General features: G+C 52.2%; 1 protein-coding gene across 6 annotated transcripts in view; it reads left to right on the top strand.

Annotated features, from left to right (window-relative positions):
• Window positions 1–14,913: 14,913 nt before the first annotated feature.
• ASB2 (ankyrin repeat and SOCS box containing 2) overlaps window positions 14,914–22,553 on the top strand; it is a 40,678-nt gene continuing 33,038 nt past the window's right edge. For 5 of the 6 annotated variants that reach the window (XM_081047604.1, XM_081047603.1, XM_081047600.1 and 2 more), the window contains exon 1: window positions 14,920–15,704. The gene's annotated coding sequence lies outside the window, so the exon portion shown is untranslated. Of the gene's footprint in view, window positions 15,705–22,553 lie in introns of all 6 variants that reach the window. The other variant, XM_081047599.1, reaches the window with a different exon arrangement.

Raw genomic sequence — 22,553 nt, 5'->3', positions numbered from 1 at the left:
AGCACAGTACCTGACACATAGCAGGCATTCAATCAGCCTTAGTTTTGTTTCCTGCCCATCTTTTCTCTCTCCCTCTAGAAGGTCACAGGGGTGCTGAACCCCAGCACAGGACCCTTGCCTGAGAGGAGTAACACAGCGGGAGGGGTTGAAGCCAATGAGCCCTGTTTGTGGGATTGGCTGACAAAGGTGGCTTTAGGAACGGGGTGGGGTGTGAAGCCTAGGCATGGGGGTGGGGGCTGAGTGGGTGCAAGGAAGACAGGCATATTCTGCCAGAATTTTGCTGGCACTGCTTAGATCCCCCCACTCCCCACTGAGACAGACTGTAGGAAACTTATCCCTAACTTCCTCCCCACCCCGGTACAAGAGGAGGCAAACCCACATCCCAGGGCCCAGGAAGTGTGCTGTGGCCACCGCTCCTGTGAGGCCCCAGCCTGGCTCCTACCCTCATCCTTGCCCTGCCCCTGAGAAGTTTCCCCGTCCCAGAGCTGTGGAAATGCTCCAGCAGGTCCTGGGACCCTCTGAAGCCTTCTCTGGGGCAGCCCTCCTGCGACTGGGCCCTCTTGGGAGGGAGGACAGAGACAATGGCCATGGGCCCAGGCTGTATCCAATGGGGGCTGGGCCTTTCAGTGTCTATAATGGTGACATCTTAACTCCCCCAGTCCCTCTGGTGGCAACGGAGGAACCGCCCTCCTGAGAAGATGTGTGGGAAGGGGTACTCTGACCACAGGATGCAGGGGCTGAGGGGCAACCAAGGACATCGTTAGCTGTTTCCTTTCTGTCCCCGGGAAGAATCTTCATAGCAACTCGGGGAAGCACTGAGGTGTAGGGAACAGAAAGGTTTTGGGGACCCAGCAGATGTGGGCTCAAATCACACCTGTGCTCCAGGTGTAAGCCCCCCACACACACTGAGCTTCAGTAATGGGGGTTGTCTCAGCAAGACCCACTGGTTCTGCCACCAAAACCACACGAATCCGTCCGCAGACCCACACTGATCCTTAGAGACGGAGCCCCAGAGAGCAGTTTCCAGGCTCTCGGCCTCATGTGGAAAGGTGCAGGCTCAGTTATTAGATGGCCATCAGCTGCAATCAGATGGCCATCGGCTGTAACCGGTTAGCCATTAGCCACTAATTTAACTGCCGTGGCTACGCTGGCAAGCTGGTGGGTTGGCAGAGAAGCGGACAGCGGATTGCGGATGGTGTGGATCCTACCTCCTGTGTCTCCAACCCAGCCGCCAGCGAGAATATAGTGGTATGAACCCCCTGTCCATGGCTCCGTGGGTGTTCCTTTTCGGCCTCACCATATTCTGTGTTCACCTGCTGAGAGCGGGACCAGAAACCCTGCATTACACCATGTCCACTGCTGGGACACTGACGGCTAGAACACCTGCCCTTTCATACGCTGAGACCAAATATGTCTCCTTGTAGTGTCCCTCCTTTAGTCCTAGCTCAACCGCTTCCCCACAGAGTCTCTTGCTATTATAACTACTTATTAACGTTGGCACGTAGATTGATAGTCACATTTCAACACAGCAGGAACCCTAACGGCAGGTGTCACTCCCTCGGCAGCTCCTCTCCAGTCATGAGCTGTCTGGCCTTGGGTGAGACCCTTAACCTCACTGAGCCTCAGTATCTTCCTCTGTGAAATGGGGTTAACACTGGTACCTACCTCTTAAGTAGTTGTGGGCATTAAATGAGCTGATTTACACATACACTTAGCACCTGGCACATAGTAAGTGCTCAAAAAAATCACTATTATTACTATTCTGCTTGTGTAGATCCACTCCCAGGATTTGTGACATTCTGGGGTCCACAGTTGTTTCTAGTTAAGGCCAGGCCCTCTCTTGAACACTCTCTAGCCCAGTTGGAAAAAGGGCCCATTCTGTCTGGGTCACCCACCCCACCTTCACCCCCAGCTGTCAGAAGGTGACTCGGCACTTTCCAAGTTCTCCTGGGGATTACCTAACCTTGGGGGAGTGACTCCATCCACTGAGCTTGGTGGGTGAGGCCCCAAACTCCTGGGACATGAGCTGTCTGAGCAAGGGCTGAGAATCCCCAGCTGGGGTGGCTTCTGCCAGCTCTCTGGGTGGCCTGGACCCAGCCCTCTCTTTATTATCACTTTTAGGCGTCCTGATGTTCTTCAAAATGCTGCTGGTAGGGTGTGCAGCCCAGGAAGGAGAACCAGGAGGGTGTGGTTCTGAGAACCAGGATGAAGGGGCACCAATTCCTCACTCAGCACCATGGCCGCCTGGGACTAGCACTGCAGGCAGCATTCACACCCGTCATTCTGTCAACTTTCACAGCAAAAGGGATTTTGCTTACGTAATTAAAGTTCCGGATCAGTAGACTGTGAGATATGGAGAACTCCAGGTGGGTCTGATCTAATCCCATGAGCCCTGGAAAGGCAGAGCGTCTTCTCTGGCTGGTAGAAGAGCAAATCTGAGAGATTAAAGCATGAGACAGATTCTAAGTGAGGGAGTCTGGGATGGAGGGCTCATGGGGCAACGACCCGAGAAGCCTCTGGGGGCTGAGAACAGGCCCCGGCCAAAGTCAGCAAGAACACGGGGATCTCCATTCTGTGGTGGCAACAACGGAACTCCGCCAACAACCTCCGCAAGTTGGGAAGCAGTTGCTTCCCCAAGGGCTCCAGATAAGAGTCCAGGCCTTGACTTCAGCCGTAGGAGACCCTGAGAACAACAGCCAGTAGAGTCTTTCCAGATTTTTGACCTACAGAAAATCTGGGCTGGGCCAGGAAAGATCTTACAAGACAGGCGAAGAAATCAGGGTTAGATGGTGTATTGAGGGGGGTGGCCAGTTGGGTATGAAGAGCAAGGTCAATGTGCATTTCAAGGTCACTGTGCATTGGCCCCGAGGAAAGGAAAGGGTGCTTGAGCTCCACAGTCTAAATCAGTAACCAGGGAAGAATAAAGAGCCAATCTAAATTCCTTCTAACGCAGCCATAGGGGATAGTCACATATGTACAACCTACAAAGTTTGGAAACTAAAGGTCAGTGATTATAGAAAACAGTGCCTGTTCTTTCTACATCCAGATAAAATGCATCTCAGAGATTTTCAAGGCTATTTAATTGTTGAAGACTCAACCTTATCTTTCTGATACATTTTTTCCATTTGCTGTAAAACTTAATCACTGAAGCTATCTACCCTAATTTTAACTTTTGACATGCCACACGTATCTTTGCTTATTTTTCTGCCTATATAAGCCTGCCTCTCACTTCCCAGAAGTTAGAACACTGTGTGGAAGCTTCTTGAAACTCTGCTCTGGAGCCAGAGTCCTCAGATAGGCCCAATATAAAAATCTAATATTTTCAGAGATTCCGATTTCTCTCGTTGACAGATCTGTCCCAATTCCAAGTATCCCAAAGCCATGAGAATGTCTGCCTCCAGATGAAATCCCGATGGCTTCCTTGAAGGGCTATCCATGCTGGAGGTACCAGTAGCTCCTGGATATATAAGAGCCCCACACTGAGCAGCATTTGCCCCAGGCGGGGAGTGCAGAGGTGTGGGACTCAGCAGCCAGTCCCCTGGCTCTGACAGGCGTCCCTGTACCAGGTGTCATCATTTGTCACCAAGCACATCCTACAATCCTCATATATAAGTCTACAGTCTGGGTCCTGAGGCTGCCAACCCTTCTCACCTGGGGGCCTGGTGTCTGGGCCTTGGCCAAGGTCAGGGGACAGTCTGGCTCTCTAGGGTCTGCAGCAGCTGTCATGCCTCAGTGCCGTGCATGGGGCCTGGCCTTACACAGCACGGGTGCCATTCGCCCATGTGCTTGTTTGGACTCCTGCCACCATCAGTTAAGCACCATTTCTTACACGGACCCTGCATTTTGCAATTTACAAAATCTTTTTGCAGTAGGATCTCGTGGAGGTGCAGGCACACAGGGTCCCACACTCAGAAACTTGTTTTCATGCGCTGCTATTAATGGTCTAGAAACTTGATAATTTTTGAACAAGGGGTTGCATTTGCATTTTGCACCAGGCCTTGCAAATTTGGTGGGCAGTCCCCATCTCATCCCCTCACCACGATCTCAGAGGGGGTCTTAAACACACACTTTACAGATTAGAACGTGTGGGTGCCTCCAGCATAGGGACCCCTGCCCCAGGCACAGGGCCTGGTGAGATGCTCAGTAAATACTGCGGCAAAGGTCCTGCGTTTGCCCCGAGACTGGATTGGGTGCCCTCTCTGCTTTTTAGCATCCCACCCCACCTGTTTTCCCACAAAGCAGCCATGGCACAGAGCTGTAACTGCGTGGACCCTAGAGGGCTGGGCAGTGACAGTGTCCTCAGCTGTGTCTGCAAGGCCGTGGCATTTATTTAGTGGGCGCCCAGTGAGTGTCGTTAAGTGGACAGAGAGCAGTAGACTGATCTGGGAGAGATGACTTACTTGCCCAAGGTCTCGCACCAAGAAGCTCCACACCTGGGCTCCAACTCAGGTCAGCGAACTCCGAGTCAAGTGCTCTCCCCGGGCCATGCAGCTGCCTCCAGGCTCTGTGAGCCTGCTTCTGGGAGCCATTGGATCAGGGGCTCAGGTGATGGACACAGCAGGTTGGGGGTTGACTCCTGCCCTGTCCCCTCAGGAGATCAATCAGGAGAGGGCACTGAGTGTCCCTTGTGCATTTGCTGAGTACAGCAAACACGGTGAGGGCCCCGCTCAGGACCCCCGCCCTGACCATTCAGTGCACACCTCCAGGCTTCTACCTGTCTAACCTGCATGTCTCGCGCAGGCCCCCTTTGCCACAAGTGCCTGGGATAACTCCCTGCTAGGAGAAGCCCTCAGCCACTGACTCATGGTTGGGTGGGGGGTGGGGGGGAGCTGTATAAATAACTACCCTGGCTCCCCCACTCCTTTAAAGGGACAGCTCTGAGGCTCTGGTTCCACACTGGCTCCCAGAGTGCCCTGCAGGTTTCGGCTTCAGCTGCCCACAGAGGTAATGAGCCAGAGAACATGGCCTTTGTTAGCTGCCTTCCCTCTTCTGTCCCACTTCCCACTCCTCTACCATGTATAATGGGATTTCTCCCAAAAGGCAGTGGACACTCAGGTGCTTGTCTCAGGGTCTGCTCCTGGGCCAGGAACCCAAACCAAGGATTATGTCCTCATTTCTTTGGGGCTACCAGGAGTTCCCTTCTCCTGGGGCCTCCCCGCAAACTCTCCAGAGTGGCCAGTGGGTCATTTCTGCTGGCTGCCACCAGATCTGTTTCTATGTCTTCCTAGGAACAGAGGTAGAACATATTTCCCAGCCTGTCTGAAGTTAGAAGTGGCCAGGTGACGAAGTGCCAACCTGAGTAATAATGAGTCATGCCTATCACTTCCAAGCCTCACCGACAGAAATTTTCCACGTACCATCGTCCACGCCCTTCCCTCTTCCACCATAATGCAGACGGACACGTGACCTCAGAAGTCACCCATTTATAGGATGGCAGAGCCATCTGTGGAAGCAGCCTGGGCCCCTGAACCACCACTGTGAGGAGAGCCATGGTCAATGAAGAATACCAGCTGTGTGTCGATTTTCAAGAGAGGAACGAACGACTGTGTTTGAGCCATTGCTGTTTGGGGGTTTGTTACAGCAGCAAATCATTACTAACTCAGAGGGCCAGAGGCTGGGCCTGGGAGGCGGGCAGACCTCAGCTCAGTCTTGAGCCTGTTACTCAGTGTCTGAGTGCCAGGAGCGGGTCATCCATTAATCTCACTGCAGACTGCCCTGGAGGAATCCCTGTGCCTGTTTCCTGGATGAGGAAACTGAGGCTCAGAGTCACATGGCTAGGAAGCGACAGGAAGGGAATTCACAGTTCACAGAAGGGCCCCAGGTCCTTCCAAGCCCTCTCTCTCCAAATGTCCTGGTCACCAACCCCCTCAGGGCTCTGCTGCGACTTCAAAGTGGATGATGCAGAGAATTCAGCCACATCACTGCCAATGGCCAGGCCTTTTTTAGAGCAGAAACCTGGACTGTCTCTGCCCATAACCCTGGGGACATTTTAGAGGCTGATGCCAGGCAACTGGGGAGATGTCTTGGTCCAGCCCATCTCATCTCTAGGCTGTGTTGCTGTCCCCAGGGAAGCCCCCCCATGCCCCAACATGAGAAAGAAGCACCCCCTTAGCTCTATCTCTGCATAGTACATTGCAGTGTCTGCAAACTCAGCCACCCCTCTAGTCAGGGGTGACCTGAGGAACACGCCACTGTACCAGTCAGGGGCCCTGCAAACGGGATGACCAGATTTACAAAGAAAAATATAGGACGTGCAGGGGGACACAGAAGCCCTCGCCCAGTCGGCCCCAGACGGCCTGGGTCCAAAACCGGGCCACTGGGCTCTGGAGCCTGGAGATTATCTTCAGACCCCAGCAGTCCCTCTCCTGGGACGTGTGGCACAACAGACACCTGATCCCATTGGGCCAGACATTGCTGCTAAATATAGGTACCGAGGGGCCAGCTGGCCAGCCGAGAAGGGCCACAACAGAGGCCTTGCATTAACAAGGAAAGTCAGCTCTCCTCCCAGGAGCCCCGGGGCTGGCAGCGCCTATCCCTGCAGGTATCCAGCCACGGAGCACAGCCCTGGCTGTTGGCAGGCGCGGGTGCATGTCCAGGTCACACGCTGTTCTGGGCCAAGCCAGGAGCTATGACAGTGCAGTTTGGGGCTGATGCCGGTCAGCTTCAATGCCACCCGAAAAACCGGGAAGAAAGGAAGGAAAGGAAAGAACAGAGAGAGAGAGGATTAAAATTTAAAATCGGAACCCCGTATGAACAGAGTGAACTTAGAAATACATCTTCCAGTCCCTGAGCTTCTGTCCCCTTAGTTGTGAAATGGAGATGGCCATATCTCGTGCGAGGCGTCCCCCGAGAGCCTCCCAGAGGGTCAGTCTCACTGGGCGCATACAAGACCATGTGTGTACATGTGTGCGAGAGAGTGTCCGCGTGCACAAACATCGGCAACAGACACAATTCTGCACAACTGAATTCTGCCCAACGGCCCATTACTTTGAAATTACGTGTGATCAGAGGTTAAGTACCAGAATTCAGAGACTCTTCCCAAGTCATTGTTATCCCTTTTTTTTCTTTTCTGATTTTGAAAATATTTAGGTAAGCTTCGTTTGCATTCCAGCTGATTTACAATGAGAAGTTTTCATCTCAGTCTGGTTTCAGAGGCACTCCGAGTTTGGAAGGGCCTATGTTCTTAGCTGCACAGTACAACCCCGTCCTTCCAGGCTCAGGGCTCCAGGCAGGGGAAAGATTTGCATAAAACTTTCCAGAAGCGCCAGATCAGCACCTTGGTGGCTCGGCCCAAGCTCTTTCCAATGTGTCAGGTGCCTCTCACCCCACATGTGCACACGCACATGCACCAGAAAAGAGATGGAGACCTATATTTTTAGAAAACAAGAGACTTCCAGTTACTTAATATTTTTATAAGAGTAGTTCATTTTCCAACTGTCCTGCCAACTGCTGGATGAAATTCAGCTCCTCTCTCCACTTAAAGAATGTGAGCTATGTGTGCGTGGTGTGTGTGTGAACTAAGCATTAATAGTGCACGTGTGCATGTGTCTGAATGTGCCAGCTACCAGCAGGGGGGTCTGGTCCTAGCAGGGCTGAGCCCCACCTAAGGCCCCCCCTTTCCTGCTTAATGGAGAAACCCCAACCTTTGTGGTGACCACCGAGGCTGTTCTCTCTGCTTGCCTCAAATCATGGCTGCATTTCCCTCTGCCAGGACCTTCAGGGCTGCTTTACGAGCCCTGTTCAGTGAGTCACCCCTGTAACAGTCACAGGACATTTGAAATCCAAATGCCTGGCCGTCCTGACAGCAGCTATTCCTGAAATCCACAGCCGCTCTCTGGGACGGAAAGAGAGAGCCTACCCCTTCCCCTCCGCCCCTCGTGTGGACCTCGTTCTACTCCCACAGGCCCTCCTCCCTCTGCACACCAGCCCCCCAGCCAGGCTTTCTCCACAGCGGCACCGTGGACACTTAGACTGTGGATTCTACATTGGGGAGCCTGATCTGTTCACCATAGTACATACAGAGGCATCCCTAGCTTCCACCTGCGAGATGCCAGTAGCAACCCCCACCCTCAGTTGTGGCTACGAAAATGTCTCCAGGAATTGTCAAATGTCTCCTGGGGAGAAATTATCTTCAGTTAAGAACCATTGTTTCCAACAAACCACCATCCCCTCCATCTCTAGCAGGAGGTTTAAGGTGTAACAACGTCTATCATTTATAGGTCTTTATTCATATATACATATACACATATATTATAAAAAATAAATGTATATATTTTTAATCATTGCAACCTTCCTATAAGGCATGGGTACTGTCAGTTCCCTCAGCCTCCCATTTTATAGACAAGAAGCCAAGGTTCAGAGAGGTTAAGTAAGTTGTCCAAGGTCACACAGCTATCAAGTGGTAGAGCTGACAGATGACTCCAGAGTCTGGGCTCTTAGCTACTGGGCTCCACAGGGATGTCTGGGGCAGTCACCTTACCAGTGAATCTGTTCTGGGAATGACCCCAGCCTGACCTTCTGGAATGGGAATAAGGAGATACAATGATACTGACAGCCAAATTTCCTGTGCTTGACGTCTCAGACTGTTCACCAAAGCTTGTGGTCTATTGCAAACCCCAACCTCCCCACCCCCGAGCATTTCTGGGAGTCTCCAGGGGTAGAGACATCTTGAATGAGTCCATGAGGAAGTCTAGCCTGTCTTCTGGGCTCGTCCCCCTCCAGTGTGGTGGGGTTCCTGCCAATTGCCCCACAACCTGGGTTTTAGGGTCTATGGCACGAAGTGATTATCGGTCACTAAGATCACACTGTAAGCTGCGGGAGAACTATGGAAAAACACTGAATGGATTTCTGGAAGCTGTGGCTTCTGCAAAGCCTCACCAAGCTCCTCATTCTTCAGGCTCAGTTTCCCTTTCCTCAGAAGAAGGACGCTAGAGTAGACGAACCCCAAGGACACCCCAGTTCCAACATGCTTTGCTCTCTGCTCGTTCAGTTCTGTGTGGGAGGAGATGCCACCATCACTGAGTTCAGGCAAGTCCCAGGAGGGCCTCTGTTCCTTCATGAGGATGATAATGGCTCCCTCACAGCATGCTCATGCAAGTGTCTGGATCCCAGCAGGGGCTGAAAAACGGGGGTGTCTGCCCATCCCTCTTACCCCCAGGACGTTGGGACCCCTGATCCAGCCCCTACATTCCCAGCCCTGTCCCACACCTGGAACCCTGGCCCCTCACCAGAGCAAGCCAGGGCCTCCCCAGGCGTGCCAGATCTGGCTGACATCTTTGTGATGCCACGTCACTGGTCACTTGGATTCCCTGAGGAGCAAGGCCGAGGTGAAAACTGAAGCCTAAGTGCAGTCAGCTGTCCTTCAGCTGGCTGTCCCTGCAGAGGTGCCAAATGGGTGACAGCTGATATCTGGAGAGGCAGCTTTGCTCCTGTGAGCTCTGTCTCTAGGGCCGGGCCAGAGACTGCATTCGCGGGGCCTCTGCCTTCCCACCTCCATCGCAGTTATGGAGGGAATGGCCTGTGACCTGGCCCCAGCTCTGTGCAGATGGCAGAGGGCCAGCCAGAAGCTGCTGCATCCAGCAGGACATGCAGTGTCCCACAGCCAGTGGCTGGTCCCTGGGAAGGAAGGTGGGCCTGCTACAGGCTCATCTTGTGGGGGAGAGGCCTCTCCCTCCAGCTGAAGGGTAATGAAAGCTCCCAGCTCTGCTGTAAACATGTCTATGTCCATGGGAAACCTGTTCCCAGCAGCTAACTTGGGATACGGGACACTCAGGGTTTAACATCGTTCCTGAGTTCCCAAGGGTGACTCAGGCATGGCAAGACCAAGCCCTGGAGAGGCCAAGTGACCCAGCCAGCTGGTAGAGCCAGCAGCCTCCAGGTGGGAACAGCCCAAGACCCCCTGGACAACTGACCTGCCTGCCCTACAGGAGATGCTACCCCCAACTGCATGGCCCCAGCATTTGGCAGGTCAGGAAGAAGAGGTCCATGGATGAGCATGGACGTCTCCTGAGCGCTGAGCCCTAGGTAGGCCGTTTGATCCTCGTTTAACCCCCTAACAGCCATGGGGGAGAGGAGTAGTCACTCCCCGTTCTCAGAAGATGAGGCAGAGATCCAGGGAGGTGCAGCAAGTGGGGACTAGCTGGGGTTATCTGACATCTATGCCCATGCTGGAAACAGGATGGGGTGGTGCTGTGATTACACTTGGGTGGCATCTCCCAGCAAGGAAGATAGTGTCTGCACAGGGCTGGCCAAGCATGTCCCCATCAAGCCCTGGACACCTCCAGGGCCGAGACACTCACTGGAGAAAGTCAGAGCTCACGGCCGATGGCGCTGGGGCTGCGGGGTTTCTGCTGCAGATGGCTCCTTCCCCACGGGCTGAGCCCAGGAGTGTGCAGCGTGATAACCTGGATGGTTGGAGATTTGCAAGAGGGGGCGTGGGATTTAGAGCAGGGGCTGTAAGGCTGGCTGAGGCCCTACCATTTCTTCCTGTCTGGTTGCTCCATCCTGGTCACTCTTGTCTGGAGGGTCAGTCATGACCAGGAAGGCTCCAGCTGGCTGCAAAGAGTGTCGCACGATGGAGTTTGCACCTCAGACCCGCTAATGTTGACGAAAACCCTATAAGATACCCCTGTTCAGCCCTTTACATGCATGTGGAATGCTGGAGAGAACAAGGCCAGGGTCAGGTGGCCCCTTACCAGTCCCCAGGGGCCCTGCTGGGTGGTGATACCTGATCCTAATGGTATCAGCCCACATCCAGGGTGTCATAGGGCATGAGGCTGGTCTGCTCTTCTCTCCCATCAGACGGGTGAGGGTTACGCCCTCCCTGTGCTCCCTGTAAATGGAAACACTGTCTGTCTTCTCTCCCTGAAGTTTGCCTTGACCCCTGAGCTGGGAGATTGGGGAGGTGGTTCCTGAATGCTCCAGAAGAATGGCACTCTCAGTCTACCATACCCCAGATGGCACAGGTCCCATTTTAAAGAAAGAAAGAGGGGTCAAGACTTCTCTCCGGCTTCTCCTCACTCCTCTGCTTCCCTTTCCATAGATGTGCCTGCCTCCCTCCCAGGACTTGGGGCCTTTGTCTGCCCTCCCTTTTCCCCGCCGTCTGCTCTGTGTCTCCTCCAGAACCTGCCCAGGATGAGGATCAGTATCTCGTCTGTTCCTCTTCATCTCTTGAAACCCAAATAAACTGATACCAAGAGGCAGCCAGGGCTGAGGGCCAGGACACCGAGGCCGCAGGGGTGCTTATTTTAGTGGGTGATATTTCATTACTGGGTCAGAGCTGTCCCAGCAGTTGGCACTGACCCACATCCCAGCTCCTGCCACCCCACCCACCCCCCTCACTGGAAGAGGTATCCCTGTCATTAGGAAAATATGGCGGTAAGGGCTCTCTCTCTGGGCCCTACTAGGTGTGGGGCTCAGGGAACTGCATGCGCGCGCGCACGCACACACACTCAAATACACAGCTTTATTCATGGGAATTCAGATTGAAATAAGTATGGTGGGAAGACTGGAAAGGAGAGGCCTGGTGTGTGTGTGTGTGTGTGTGTGTGTGTGTGTGTGTGTGTGTGTGTGGCCAAGAGCCAAGCTGAAACGTGGCAGATACCGTGTTTCCCTGAAAATAAGACCTAGCCGGACAATCAGCCCTAATGCATCTTTTGGAGCAAAAATTAATGTAAGACCCGGTCTCATTTTACTATAATATAGGCCCAGGTCTTATATAATACAATATAAAATAATATAATAAATATAATTTATAATATAATATAATATAATACAATACAATTCAATACAATACAATACAATACAATACAATATAATATAATATAATATAATGTAATATAATATGAAGACCGGGTCTTATATTAATTTTTGCTCCAAAAGACATGTTAGAGCTGATTGTCTGGCTAGGTCTTAGTTTCGGGGAAACACAGCATGTGCCAGGCATTGTTGTAGGCACTGGCACACAGCAGGGAACAGAAAGACCATCCTAGGTGGGAGAGACAGGCACTAAACTCATGATAAATAAATATGCAATAAGTAAAGGGCCTAGTTAGGACCAGGAGAGCAGAGCCCTTCTGGGGCCACGTGTGAGTCCGGGAGCTTTCCCTTGGTGGCCACACCCTTCTTGACCCCTGTTTGGTTTCTGCCTCTGCAAATACCCCTTATTTGACACTCTCTGTCCCCATAAAAACCTTCCTTGGAGGCCTGTTCCACAGGACCAACTCCGGGGCCTGTACCAGGGCTCCGGAGGTCTCTGAGGCCAAGCCTTCTCAGGTGCTCAATGTAATTTGTCATTAGGGACATGCAAATTACAAATGAAACAAGATACCACGAATGCCCATCAGAATGGATAATATGAGAAAAAATGGAACGTGTCAAGCGCTGGTGAGGACACGGAGCGCCTGGAACTCTTGTATGTGGCTGATGAGAATGGAAGGTGGTACCATAACTCTGGGAAACTGCTAGCAGTTTAGCCAAAGCTGAACATACACCTGTCCTATGACCCAGCGAGGCCCATCTTAGACGTCTACCCCATAGAAATGGGTACATAGATTCACCAGAAGACGTGTACTAGAATGTTCATTGCTGCACTAGTCATAATTGCCCCGAACTGGGAACTACCCAAATGTCCACCAACAATAGAACGGTGAAATTGTGACATAGTCGTAACGTGGAATACTACACAGCAGTGAGAAGGCACAATCCGTAACTACATGAAACAATATGGGCAAATTTCACAATATACTGTTGAATGAAAAAAGACACAGCTGTGTTCCATTCATGTGAAGTTCAGAACAACCTGTGCTGCTAGAAGTCAGGAAGGTGGTCCCCGTGGCAGGAGTTGGTTGGTGGTGGTGCAGCAAGGGGGGCAGGGAGCAAAAGGGGGGTTCTGGGTGCTGGTAATATTCTCTCTTTGATTTAGATGCGGGGTGTGTTCAGTTTGTGAAAACCCATTGAGCAGTACATTTATATGTGTATTTTTCTGTGGGTGGGGGTGCATTATACTTGAATAAAAAGTTTTTAAAAATCAGTGCTATTTGGGCCTTGACTCAGATGAAGCAAATCAGAATCTCTGGGGTAGAGGCAGGTGGAGGTAAGTTTAACAGGGTTCTAATGTGCAGCTAGAGCTGGGAACTGCTGAGTTCACCGAACCTATTCATTGTGGAGGTGAGCCACCTGTGATAGCAGCAGTGGCCCAAACTGTCTTTGTCTCAGGCTGTGTGCACTTGGACCCACAGCATCAAGCCTCCTGAATGGGGTGAGCTGAGGATCAGGGGAAAAGCACTTAGTCCCCAGTTTGTATTCGTAGACTTGGGACGCCCCTTGTGCTGCACCAACATTTGGATCCCTCATGTTATGGGGAACAGAGCTGTGGCCAAAGCACTGGCTTCGTGTCAGGCAGACCTTGTTTAGATCTAAGCCGTCACTTAACATTGTGGGACTACGGACACACTCCCCGATCTCTTTGAGCCTCGGTTTCCTCATCTGTGAAATAGGTTGATGATAGCACTTGCTGGGAAGGTTGTGTGAGTGCAGTGGGGTGATGTCACCATTTTTAGTCAAAGTGTGTGTGGCCAGCCCCCTTCCCTGCCATCCACCCCTAGTGCACTTTCTGTTCCCTGTGACTCTTCCCCCACAATTTGAGCTCTTGATTTGCGAAAGTGGACTACAGGCATAAGGCAGCAGGATTTGGAAAGTGAGTTTCCCCAGCACCCTCAACTTTAAGAGGTTTGTCTGGACTGTAAGGGAGAAGCAAGGCAGAGGACCACCTGAGAAAGCCATACCTGGGGAGGGTTCTGTGAGAGATAGAGAGCAGAGGGACCTATGCCCCATCTTCGTTGTGGAGTCCATGCAAGCAGCTGGACCCCTGGGATCACCCCACGGAGCGCACTAGAACTTCTTACTGTTGAGGAAAACCCCCAACAATAAAGAGGACAACCCCTCTCCGCTCTTCTCTTGCACCCCCACCGTGGCATGTGGTCTAACCTTGAGGGCAGCCCAGCCCCAGTAGCCTAAGGGACCTGTCCCAGCAGGGGCAATACATGATTCGGCAGGTGCCAGAGTAGCTGGGACACAGCCCGGGACTTATCATGTCCTCCCGCCCTCAGGACCAGATAAGACCTCCAGAACCTTGGCCTAACACCAGGGAACCCTGTATTCACTGAGATTTATTTTCAAGTGGAATATTCCATGTGAGTCTGAAGGCATCCTGAATTCTCCTGAGTCTGAGTTGATAAATCATAAATCCAATATCCTCCAAGGGGTATGGGCCTTTGAAACTGAAATTGTTTTCCACTGAGAGGAATGGACCAAGGCCGCCGACTCTGGCCTGAGATCTGGAGGCACATATCGGTGTTTAAGCTCCTGGAACACTCAGTGCACGCTCCTGGGTGCTCAATGCAAGTGACTGTGTGTGTTGCCTTTGTCACCTGATGCTGACATTCTGCGCCATTCAAGCAATGGCAGAAACAGGGGATATTCCTCCCTTGCCCTGGAGGAAGGGTTCCCTTCCAGTGTGTGCCTCTGCCCAGGGCTTGCCCCCATGCGTGTGTGTGTGTGTGTGTGTGTGTGTGTGTGCCTCATCCACAGCATCCAGCAGCTGGATCCCTGGTACCTCCAAATGGCAGGCTCTGCTAAGGTCATTTATGCTGAATACTTTCATCCCTCTCTTCCTGTCTCTTTCCTTCTCTCTCATTCAGCCCATCTTCCTTCCTGCCTTCCTTCCTTCCCCCCCCTTTCTCTATAGATAGCTCTCAATCTCCCTTCTTTCTCTCTCTTTCCCACCCTTCCTGTCTCCATCCTTTTTATCTCTCTTCCCTCCCTCTCTCTCCCATTTGCTTCTCTCTCTCTCTCTCTCTTTCTCTCTCTCTCTCTCTTTCTCTCTCTCTCTCTCTCTCTCTCTCTCTCTCTCTCTCTCTCTCTCTCTCTCTCTCCTTTCTTCCAGTCCATACTGTCTTTCTCTCCTATTCCTCTTTTACTCCAGTTTCTCTCTCCGTTTTCATCTCTTAGACAATCACAATTTCTCTCTCCTTTTGTCTTCCCCGTTTTTCCCAATTTTCTTTTCTTCCTTTCTTCTGTACATTTATTCTTATCCTCTCACTCTCTTTTCTCCATCCTCTTCCTTCTTTCTCTCCAACATCTCTTTCCATTGTTCCTCTTTTTTCTTCATTCTCTTTCCTCTTCTCATCTCTCCCACACTGTCTTTTGCCCTTGTTCTCGTCTCTTTATCTCCCAGCTCTTTCTCTCTGTTCTCTTTTCCTGTCTCTGTCTGCATCTCTCTCCCTTCTCACTCCCTCCCGGGGAAGTTCCAGAAACATACCCATATATGGCCTCCATGTCAAGGATTACAAGTGATGACGTCCCAGGAGGGCCACGGCTCCGAGATGCTCTCTGAAGTGAAGTCCGTAACTGATACACGCTGCCGGAGCTGAAGGCAGGACCACGGCTTCCTCCATGCAATCTTCAAACAGGAAATCTGAGATTCATAACATCTTATAGTTTGGCTTGCCATCATTGGTCATGCGGTGGGCCCGAAATAAACTCCCTGCTTCAAAGGAGAGTGTTTCAGAGCTGCCAGGCAGAGCCGCCAGAAGCTCAGGGCCAGGGCAGAAGAAACACTCTGGGGGCATGTGCTGAACTAAGACACCCTCAAGCAAATCCTTTTTATTATCCCCGAACGGTCCCCTTGTTTCAGAGCCTAACAGGTAATGCATGCTTTCAACTTTCTTATACAGATCTCAAGAGAGAGTGTTTGGCTGGCTAGTGCTTACCACTGTGGTGCTTATTCAGAACCTCTTTCAGTCCAACTACTTTCTCCCTCTCTCTCCTATGCTTTTGAATTATAAAGCATGGTAGTGACTTTCATTTTGGATTTGGGGGACATAGAATCAGCCGTTTGCCTGTACTTACCCATTCTTCTGGAGGACTCTTGCTCAGCATATCACTCTGCTGTGCACTTCTAAAAATGGAAATGCAAAAGCAGTTATCAAAGATGCTATTGTTGGTTCATAGGCCTTGGGCAGTATGTGTCAGACAAATGGCTTTCAGAAATGCTTGTAGGTTGGTTGAATAGATATTTTCATGCATGGGGGCGTCCATTTCATGTGACATTTATGGAGTGTCTACATGTGCCCAGTATTGTGGGTGCAACAGCAAGCAAGGTGCCATGGGCTGTACCTGCAATGGCTTGGGATTTAGGAGATGAAATGGAATCTGGAAACAAAAACTATGGCTCAGTGTAAAGAATGCAAAATGTTACGTGGGAATGCAGAGATGTGAGAATACCGTGTGCGTGTGCGTGTGTGTGTGTGTGTGTGTGTGTAAGCATGAGGACAAATTCAAGGAAGAGATGGCCTTTGAAAGGACAGATGGGTTGTCATCAGGCAGAGTGGTCGGGAGAGGGACCTTCAGGTCGGCAAAGGCAGATAGGTCAAGGTGGGTCTGGGTATTGGTGGGAAGTGCAGAGTGGCTGTGGCAAAGGGCCATGAAGGTGAGAAGTGGGGGTGAAGCTGGCAGGGGAACAAGAGGCAAATGCAGCTCTCCCCAGGCCAGGTAAGAGGATGGGACATATTCTAATTGTTTCTGAGCGGATACATGGGGTTGGGGATGGGGGTGAAGGCGGGATCTGACTTCAGGTAGCTCCTCAGGAAACCAAGGGGCGGGGGATGGACTAGAAGGAGGACGCAGGGAGGCGGGGCCTCTTAGGAAGACAGGTAAATGATGGAGACCTGAGGCTGAGTAGGGGCCAACCACTCGTCCCCGCCTCGACACACACACACACACACACACACACACACCAGAGAGTAGCCTCCCTGAAGGGAAAGCTCGTGCATGAGGCAGGGGCTTGAGGGCCTTCACAGGGGCCCAGGCAGAGTCACCTGGGACCAGCACACCAGCCACAGCCCTCACCTCTGCCATCAGAGGCGGGGGCAGAACACAGCGAGGCAGCCAGTGGCAGATGCTCCAGTCACTTCCAAAACACTTGGATGGGTCCCGACAGCTGGTAGCACTCCTGTTTACAGCATGGCCTCCTCAAGGAGCTGGCAAGAGCCTCCAGAGCTGGCATCATTCTCATTTACATCATCCATTCTTACCCGAATGGAGTGCCTCATGGGGGAGCGGGCAGCCTCTTCCTCCTCCCTGGGGAAGGAGCCCCATATTATCCACTGCCGGTGACCTTACAATTGACAACACAATCAACACCCATGAGCATTCACTGAGCACGTCCTATGAGCCAGGCACTGAGCACAGCGCTTGTGGTGATTTCTCTCACTGACTCTCTCGGGGAAGTCAGAGTTAGAGGTGATTGTTTCTCCCACTTTCCAGATGGGGAAACTGAGCTTCTGAGAGGTTAAGGGTCTTTCCTAAAGCCAGACAGCTAGGGGATGTTGAAGCACGCAATCAAATCCTGGCCATTTGGCCTATTGGCCGCTGGTGCCACATTCAAAGTCACGGTCTCCGGCGGCCTCCCAGGACACCAACACAGCAATAAACAGACCTGTCCCTGGCACAGCCAGGGCATCATAAGATGACTGTATATGGTGGACAGGCTGGATCCAAGAGAATCTTCCCGAAGGAGACACAAAAATATCCCTGGGCCCGCCCAATGTCCTTCCATTTCTGAGCTGCAGAGAGTCAGGCTGCCTGGAGGAGGTGGCTGTCACAGGACTGATTTGTATCTTTACTTCTCATCCTTCGCACCTTCTTTTGGATTAATTAATGCCCAGCAATATAAATGAAGTCGTTAGGAGCTTTGCAATTGAGGGAACTCTTTGGGAGAGGTAGTGATGGTATAAAAGTAAAGTGACTCCTAAGCTGCCTGAATTTTCTAAAGAAAAAGACACAGAAGAGAGGAGTGGAAAAGAGAGGAAAGATAAGGAAAGCAGAGAGAGGAGAAGAAAAAGATTTAAATAACGGGAGGAAAAGCGGGGTGGAGGACAGAAAGAAGAAAGATCCTAGCTGATTTTGGTGTGATCTCTGTGAAAAGATTTGCAGCCAGTCCCGCAGTTGGGCCCAGGTGAGAAAGGGGCTTGGGAGGGCAGCCCTGCCCCTTTGGACCCTTCCCACTCTGCAGCCTGGAGCTAGAGCTTCTAGAACCCTTTGCCACCCAGGAGCCAAGGTGAGGGGCCATGTTGTCCTGGTGCCCAGAACAGGGCTGGGCAAGGCTGCACTTGGGCTCTAGAGACCCAGAGGCAGTGCTGTTGAAAGCTCAGACCTTGGCAAGCCCCAACCCTCCTCACTGCCACCCCAGGCTGTTGGCACAGATGTCAGAGTCTGGCATTCGCTGAGCCCTGGGCAGAAACTGGGTAAGGGGCCTGGAATGCTGTGTCCAGACCTACATGTAGCCAAGCCCCACTGATGGGTCTGGCTGCAGCAGGAGAAGGACAGGGAGATGGGCCAGGAGGGGCGTGGGCGGGGGCTAGCTGTGCTCGGGCCAGCCCAGGGCCTGAGAGAAGGGCCAGCCCCCTGCAGGGCCAGAGGTACCCTCCACTTGGGAGGCTGAGATGAAGGTGACCCATGGACCTGGAGATTCAATGGCTTGGGAAATAAAATGAAATAAAATGAAAACTTGACATTCATGGATGCTTTTCTTCACTGGTACTCATGGCACCTCCATTATGGAGGGAGTCTGGCTCCTCCCCTCACCCCCACCATACACTTGGCACAGAGTGTCCCAGGGCGTGGTGAGTGGGAGCAGAGCCAGCTTTGGATAGGTTTAAATCCCTGGCCATCACCTCCTACCTGGGTGAACTTAGGCCAGTCACAGCCCCTCTCTGGGCCTCAGCTTCCCCTCCAGCCAGTGGGGAGAAGAGCTTGCATTGTGGGGTCAGCTGAGGCCTGCAGCCCTGAGCAGATCCACCCTGTAACATCCAGCAACCTTGGCCCCCTCAGAAGCCTAAGGTCCGGGAGCCTGAGGGAAGCCATGAGCTTTGTAACCAGCATCAAAGTCTGGGATTAGTGACGCTGGGAGGGGCTTTTCTAGAATCTTTAGAGTCTGGACAAAAGGCTTAAACTCCCAGCAGCTGTGAGGCCCTGGACACCAGCAGCCAGAGGCCTGCCAGCACTACTCCACTGCAAAGGCCCACGCTGGGGCTTTGACCTGGACCCCTCTGGGGGTGTCCAGGGAGGTGGCCTGGATTCCACTCTCCCTCCCCGCAAGGCCGGCCCACGCCTTAACCAGAGCAGAAGCTTGCAGAGTAACCCCTGGCCACTGCCCAAATATTCGTTGTCAGAGGGTCTGATGAAAAAGGGGCAGTCAGACTTGGTCTCAACCCGCTCTGCCACTGACAATCTGGGCCTCAGTCACACCATCTAGGCAATGGGAAGAATCTTACTCATCCCTTCCCCAGGGATTGAAGGTCAAATGGTGCAGTGCAGGAAAGTGGCCAGAAAACAGTGCAGGGACCCACAAGCACCAGCCATTTTTATGGTTTCGGTTTTAAAGTAATAGGACCCAGGAAGGGAAGAGAAGAATGTAATAGATTATTGCCACGGGCCCTCCAACTGGAAGTGTTTCCTTAGATATCCTAGGAGCCTCCTGGATCCTGGGGGAAGAGCACATCAGAATGATGTTTCGATATAAACTTACTGGGCATTTCAAAGGATGGGGTTGGGGACCCTGGGGGCCAAGGAATAGCCCAGGTCAGTTCCCCACTTCCTCACCTGGCCCAATGCTAGCCCAAGTAGCCAGTTCTCAGGAGCGCCTCAGGCTAAGGATCGTGTGACGTTTGGGAGACCTTGAAACTTTTGGGATAGATAGATAGATAAGTATATATATTATATATGTACATTATATACACATATATGTAATCTTTTTGAATACTATGTATATTGTTTTCAGTTTAACTTGGGCCTTTACTCAAAGCTCACAAAACACCTGGAGTGTGCTGTTAGGTCCATGGATGAGGACTAGGCACGAAGTCAGAAGACGTAGCTTCTAGTCTTTTTCATGTCAGTTTCGCCCAGGTGTGCCTCATTTTCCTCAGCTGTAAAATGGGAACAATACCCTTACACAGTTTTATCATGTGGCTCAAATGAACAACTTGAGTGCATAGATTCACTGACTGCACGGGGGCATTATGGTCATGGTTCTCCAAGTACCTGTTGTCGTGTCTGAAGGTCTGAACCATAGTGCTTTGCACAGGAGCCCCACTGAGCAGGCCACACTCACACCTAAAAGACGCCAGCGGGCCCTAACTGAAGTACTTAGCGCGTCCTGAGATCTCAGCACTGTCAAATGAACTGCGTGCTCACTGAACCTCCACTACTGACATTGGTAGGTGGTCACCTTGTACGTAAATTCAAGCCCAGGATTAGAAGGAGCGGGGTGGACCGGGCTGTGGATCCTTCCAATGTCCCTAGGACCGCAGGTCACAACAGCAGGAAGGGAGGAGGCGGCAGCAGGGGTTGGGGGAGTGGAGAATTTGGAAGTGGCTGGCAAATCCTGCCTGCCCGCCAGGCTGGGTTGGGAGGGCATGGAGATCTCCTTCCTTCCTGAGCTCTGACCCCATTCCTGACCCTGAGTGGGGCTCTGCAGGCTCCGGAGTGGCTGGCCAGAATAGCCTGCGGGCTGACAGTCACAGCTTCTCATCGCTTCACATCGTGACCTTAGCTGGCAAGAGAAGGTGGGCTGCAGTCGCTTTCACTGTCGCTCTTTCTAAGTGGAGGAGAGGGTGGGACTATCTAACTCCCTCCCACTGGGGCCCCTTGGAAACTGCCAACTGGGAAAGAATTCCAAGTACAGTGTCTAAGCAGAGATGGGTCAGAGAAGACAATCGCAACATCCTGGGAGCCAGGGGATGACATCAGCAGATTGTCATGGGCCACCAGCTGGGTGCTGAGTGCCCTCCTCCTCATTTACATGTTTACCTCTTTTCATTTGACAACACCTCTATCGGCCAGATGCTCTTATTATCTCCATTTCACAGATGGGCAGAGTGAGGCACTGAGGGTGGGAGTAACCTGCTCCCCATCACACAGCCAGTAGGTGGCAGAACCAGGGCTGAACCCAGGCAGTCAGACACCAGTGGCTATGTCATCTGCCACGTGCAGTAATCTCCACGAATGCTGTTTCCAAGGTTTGACCCTATCATTCATTCACCTATCTATCCAGGATTTATTAAACATCTGCTGTGTACCTGTCCTTGGGTTATGTCGGGGTTATGCCATGAATGTAACACAGTCCTGATCTTCAGAAGTTTCTTGACTCTATGGGGAGACAAGTCCAAGGAAGGCAGTTAGAGCAACAGAATGTGAGGGGTGCCCTTGGAGGAAGCTCAGGAAAACCTCAATCATCAAATCAGGGAGGCTTCCTGGTGGAGGAGATGCAAGAACTGTGTCTGGAAGTATAACTAGCCAGGAGATGACGCAGGGAAGGAAGGGAAGGGAGGGGCAAAGAGGGGAGGGAAGGGAAAGCCAATGAGTAGCAATACTGGCTCCATCTGCAAACAGCCTGAGAATGGGAAGTGGCTTCTCCAGGCTCACCTTCCTGACCCAAGTCCCTGGCTGAGGGGAAGCTTGGTGTGTCCCCTTCTTTTCTCCGGTTCTCCCAACCATGCCCCCAACCCCCAGTGTTTTGATAAGACATCCAGGGAGCCACTCCTCCTACTGCAGCCCCTCAAACAGCCACAGAGACCCCAACCCGTTAACTGGAGCCAGACCCAACTGCCAGTTCGCAGGCAGACTCTGGATGTTGGTGAGCCTGAATTTGTGGGGAGGGGAAGGAACTGGGGGGAGGAAGGACCACTTTTTCAAATGCTATTATTTAATCCTCACCGCAGCTCTGTAAGGGGGCATGTTCCTATGCTCATTTCACAGAGGCAAAAACTAAGGCCAACTTAGAAGAGCACTGTTCTGAGTGCTTTACATGTGTTAACTCAGGGAACCCTATCACAGCCACTGTTACCCTCCTTTTGCAGATGCTTCCTGGGAGGGGTGGGGGCTCCCCTGGAGCCAGTGTTTGGAATGCTGCAAAGGAGGCAATAGAGGGGCCTCTGGAGGCCCCAGGGGTGGGCCCAGTCTCGCCTGTTTGGATTGGCCCCACTTGAGCACCACTCCCTCTGCAGGCCTTGACTGGGCAAGGCCCTCTGCACTCCTGCTTTCCCTGGGAAAGGTTATTTTTTGTCCCACTCAGCCTCCCAGAGGGTCTCTTGAGACTGCTGGCCTCTCTCCAGGGCTCAGGCCTAGGACTTGGCCCAGCCCTCAGAAATCAAGCTTGACAGCATGAAGATGAAGGGAAACTGAGGTCGAAAGAGAGGCAAGACATCACCCAAGGTGTCTACCTCCCACCCCACACTCATCTCGCCATGACATAGGTGCTCTTTTTATGCCCATTTTACAGGTGGAGAAGTTAAGATTCTAAGAGGCCACACAGCTAATAACTGTCAAAGCTGATTTGAAACTGGTCAAGCTGACCCCACAGACTGTTTCATAGCTGCCCCCTCATGCTAAGGCTGAACTAGCCTACCCACCTCCGGGGGGAGGCCTCCAGTGTCCCTGGCAGGCACCCCCAGCCTAGAATTGCATAGGCCCAGTGATGGGGAATCCCTCCTGAA

Source organism: Rhinolophus hipposideros, assembly GCF_964194185.1.
Source record: "Rhinolophus hipposideros genome assembly, chromosome: 5".
In the NCBI taxonomy this organism is placed as follows: domain Eukaryota; kingdom Metazoa; phylum Chordata; class Mammalia; order Chiroptera; family Rhinolophidae; genus Rhinolophus; species Rhinolophus hipposideros.
This window is presented reverse-complemented; position numbering and strand designations above follow the sequence as displayed.